The 4,996-nt window shown below is 44.5% G+C and overlaps 1 pseudogene; it reads right to left on the reverse strand.

Annotated features, from left to right (window-relative positions):
* Positions 1-751: 751 nt before the first annotated feature.
* Positions 752-3,613, reverse strand: LOC102761249 (annotated as a pseudogene).
* Positions 3,614-4,996: the final 1,383 nt, after the last annotated feature.

The raw sequence follows: 4,996 nt of genomic DNA on the forward strand, positions 1-4,996 counted from the left end.
CTCCTGCACCTCGGAGAGGGTCCGACGGGTAGAGGTGGCGTGGGATGAAATACAAGAGACCATGAGACGGGGTTGGGAGGACTGGCACAAGGCACCAGCAACTTTATTCTTTACACACACTGTTTTATAGCTAAGCTGTGGCTGGTCATGCTTCATAGATCACTGTAAGGTCTTGGCCTGTTCATAGGGAAGTAACAGATTGTTACAGGCTGGGCAAGACTGGGCAAGCTTTGCCTAGATCTATCTATGTGTGACAGTTACTATGACAATCAGGTTACAGTTACTATGACAATACCTTTAGCTACAGAGGTCGTGCCTCGGTCAAGCCTTGTCTAGTTCCACTTTGCTGCAAACTCTAATTAGGCCTCAAACCTTTCCTGAGCTTTGACCTTAAAACCTTCCAGGATCGACATAGGGTAGAGTCCAGGACTTTGCCATGTCCTCTGGTCAGCTTAGACTTTGCCAGCAGCATGACGGTCCCCAACAGCTACTTACATCAATAATTTTGTCCTCAATATTGCCATATATAACTATTGCCTTAGAAGTATTTTACTTAAGGCCTTTTAATAACACACACAGAAAAACACACACAAACAAACAAAAACAAAACACAATAAAAAACCCTGCTCTAAACAGCTAAATGGGGTGTTTGTGTTTTTTAAATGATGTTCAGTGTTTTTCTTTTTGTTAACCTATGAGTCAAAATATGAAAGAAATGGTTCAATATTAGCAGTGAACTTTGTTTTCAATAAAAGAATGTCACTAATACACTGTGGACACCTTTTGCAATGTAAATCCATGCCCTTTTTTTACATGGTGAACTTCAACCTAGCAATTATTACAACAAATGTTATAGTCTAAAGCTCAAACACATTTTAGCATTTTTTGAAATTGAATTGAGTACAAACCAAATAAAATTTACATCATAACAAACATTTCCACCTAAGACTGTGGGGACACTTGAGCCTTCCTCATCAATCTCAGGGCCTTTTCCCTCAGGTGCTTTTCTAAGTCCTCAAGGTCATCTTCAGCTTCACTTTCAGTCTCCTTCCTGGGCTCTGGCTCTGCCTCGGGTTCTCCCTGTGCTGATGTGGTGGTGGGAGCAGCAATGGCGGCAGGGGTTCCAGCAGCTGCAGCCATAGCCTTTTCTTTCTTGTGTGTTTTGTGTTTCTTGTCCTTCTTTTTCTTCTTTTTCTTTCCACACCCTTCTTGGTCTGAATTCTTCGCCGGTGACAGGCTTGGTGTTGGGCTTTTAGCCTTTTTGACCGGTACCGCTGGTGACCAGTTGGTAGAGGGTGACTGAGACTGGACAGGAGATGGAAGTGCTGGGGGGGTTTTAGCTGCTGGCTCAGTAGATCCTGAGACAGATCGGGAGGATGAGACTCTCCTTACAGATTGAGGGCCTGGTGAGGCAGCTTTTTTTTGTCTTTTTGGGTTCCGGAGTCCTGGAGACTCTCCTAATGGGCCTAGTACTTGGAGATGGGGTTTGCCTTCTTTGGCGTGATGATGAGGCTCCTCTTCAAACGGGTGGAGGATTTGAGGAGGTCTGAGGAGCTCGAGGCTGTGGCGAGGGCGAATGCCGTTTGTTTGGTTGTGGTGACCGTACCTACCTGGGGAAGACCCTTTCCTATGCTTTGATGACAATGAAGGTGAACGTCTCTTGTTGGCTGGGGAGCTTATTCGTTTTGGAGGTGGAGAATGGGAGACGTGACGCTTTGGTGGTGGAGATGGTGATACCCCTCGTTTAGGAGGGGGTCTGGGAAAAGCCGTCCTTCTCTTCAGAGGTGGGGAAGGAGAATATCTCCTCTGTATTGGAGGAGAGTATCTTCTTGGGGAAGATGAGCGCCGACGAGGGGGAGGAGAAGGAGTCATTCGTCTTGATGGCGGGTGGGAGACCTACGCCGTCGAGGAGGTGGAGCAGGAGAGGGAGAACGTCGCCTTCTAGTGGGTGGTGGGGAGGGACTTCTGCGTCGACCACGAGGGGAAGTCTCTTTCTGGCGTTTTCGAGGTGATGGAGAGGCACCCCGGGAAGGGGAATGTCTCCACCGCCTGCCTACCTCACCATTCTTCACACGGGACCTCTTGGGTCCCTCTTCTTCTGAGGAAGATGAGGAGCCAGAATCAGATGATGACTGCTGCTTCTGTCGTCTGTATCGGTGTCTCTGCTCCACAGAATCTGCTGCAGCCATTTTGCCACCTTTATCTTCTTCTGATTCAGATAACTCTACTTTTCTAGGCTTGGGTGCTGGTGAAGGGGACTCTCTTTTCTCAGTATCTTTATGTTTTGTCACTTTACCTGAAGTTCTCCCAGGAGAGACAGAAACACGACTTTTTCTTGTCCAGTTTGACTGCTGGCGTGTAGGGGAATGACGAGTTTTGGGCGGAGGAGTTGCCAGAGGTGATGGCCTATGCCTTTGCCTTGGAGGACTTGCTGAGGGAGACAACCTACGCACTTTTCGAGGGGGGCTGGATGTCCTCTTAGGAGGCTTCTTTGGCAGTGACCGGGAACGAGACGAAGAAGAGGATGAACTACTTCCAGACAAGGATGCTGATGAACGCCTTCTTCGTCTCACTGGAGATCTACTCCTTCTATGCCTTGGTGGAGGAGGCATTCGTCTTGGTGGAGTTCTTCTTCAAGGAGATGGCCACCTTCTTGGGCTTGGCCGCCTTCTAGGTGAGTATGATCTTGATCTGGATCTCTCGAGCTGTCTAGGTCGAGTATGAGAAGGAGAGCGAGAACGTGTCCGGGATCTCGATTTGGAACGTGACCGAGATCTTGGTCGGGTCTTCTCCTTTTCCTTTTCTTTTTTGGAATTTTTCTCCGGAGTAGGTTCTTTGGGCTCTGGTACAGGTTCAGGCTTGGGAACTTTCAGGATATCACTAGTGAAGTGGCCTCTTGTACTGAAGGTTCTTTTACCTTTGCTGATGGTTCTGGGTGCTCGGGAGTTTTTTCCTTCTTTTCTGGAGCAGGGGAAGGACTCCGGCTCTTGGTTCTGTGATGGGGAGATCGAGAATGACTGCGCTTTCTCTCTCTCCTGACAGGGGAAGATCGTCTTTTAGGGGAAGGAGATCTGGATTTGCGTCTTCGTGGGTTTCGAGACCTTTCCCTTTTTTCTCTGCTGCTTTCCTTTTTCTTCCTTATCCCTCTTATCTTTGTCTTCATCTTGCTTTTTCATAGATGCCATTTTTCTTGCTCTATCTGTCTCTGTTTTATTTCTTCTTTCTTCAGTTCTAGGAAAGCAGAAGGAATTCCAGCGATGTTTTCTTGTGCACTTAAGAGCAGGGGCCACAGTTCTCCCATAAATTCTCTAGCATTTTTTCCATCCAGTCAGGTTGATTTGCATCATTTTGGAGTCTGGATTCTTCACTTCCAGCTAGTTGAATATAAACTCAATCACAACATCATCTTCAAACCCAAGGATTTCCGTTACTCGTTTTGTTATCCAAGGCTTTATAACCTCCAATTTTACTTTGCTCATATCCACCTTTTTTTCTAGGCATTCTGCAAATTTCAGCTGCTTCAGTAGCTTCTTCTGTTTGTTACTAAACCGATTATCCTGTTCTGCACTTGTTCCGCGGAAGAATCCCGCGTCCATCTTGCTGCCTCGCTGGAAGATCGCTCCCTATCCCCTGGAATTGTATTTCTTGCTAGAATCCTGGCTGATATATTCCTATGTATTTATTTCTACATCTAGGTTTTATAGTTATAGAGAACAAATTCTTTCAATTTTCCATAAAAATAAAGGAAAGCATAAACTACTGCTGTGAGTTCACCTTACAAAATGTAGAAATTCAGGGTCGGGAATAAAATGTCAATATAGGAAAGAAACCATATTAGTCACAGTTCTCTATAGAAACTGAACCAATAGGAGAGATTGAGGGAGAGAAGGAGAGAGAGAGAGAGAAAGAGAGAGAGAGAGAGAGAGAGAGAGAGAGAGAGAGATTATAAAGAACTGGCTCATCTGGTTATGGAGGCTGACAAGTCCAAATTTTACACAGTGGGCCACTAAAATAGAGACCCAAAAAGCTGGTGGTGCAATCAAAATGCAAAGGAAGTCTGGGGGAGAATTTCCTCTTACTTGGGGAGAATGGTCCTTTTGTTCTACTCAGGCCTTAAAACAGTGGTTCTCAACCTTGGCTGCACATTAGAATCACCTGGGAATCTTTTTAAAATCCTGATTTCTGGGCCTCATCCTCCGGAAATTCTGTTTCTTTCTTATGGGGTGGGGCCACAACATTAGTAACAAAGAAACAGAGTTTCAGGAGGATGAGGCCCAGAAATTAGGATTTTAAAAAGATTCCCAGGTGATTCTAATGTGCAGCCAAGGCTGAGAACTACTGCAAAGGATAGGATTAGGCCCACCCACAATAAGGACATCCATTTGCTATACCCAGAGTTTGGTGATTTAAAAGTTAACCTCATCCAAAAACACCCTCCAAGTAGACACATAAAATTAACTATCACAGGAACTGAGATAACTGAAAAACTATAAAAGGATCCTTAATAATTTGGAAGTAATTGGACCAATGAAAAACTGTTTTCAGTCCTATTACTATGTATATAGCAGCTTAAATTTAGTTAGCAATTTTCTTTGCTTTTGAACACATGTGAAACATGTTTTTCATGATTATTTCATTCACTTAGTCATATGGAAAAGTGTTTTCTTATTCTTCTGAGTGCAATGAAACACAAATATAAACATATACAAAACACATTTAATGCTTATCATTTGTTCCACTTAAATCACTCAAGTCCAGTGCTTCCTGACATTCACAGGGTCCTGGTTCTGAAGTTAGGTGTAATTGACCTTCTACACACACTGGATGGCACATGAGTGCAGCATGTTGTCATCCACACCCAGCACATGGAAGACACTATTCTGTGAGTTTAGGACAAGTGAAATGTGCTCTTTCAAGCTTGCTAAACATCTGTACAAACCTATATTTTATTCTCTAAGTTCATCTTTGAGATGAGGCCCAATGCTTTTAATCTTTA

This window comes from Myotis davidii, unplaced genomic scaffold, assembly GCF_000327345.1.
Source record: "Myotis davidii unplaced genomic scaffold, ASM32734v1 scaffold66, whole genome shotgun sequence".
NCBI classification, from domain to species: domain Eukaryota; kingdom Metazoa; phylum Chordata; class Mammalia; order Chiroptera; family Vespertilionidae; genus Myotis; species Myotis davidii.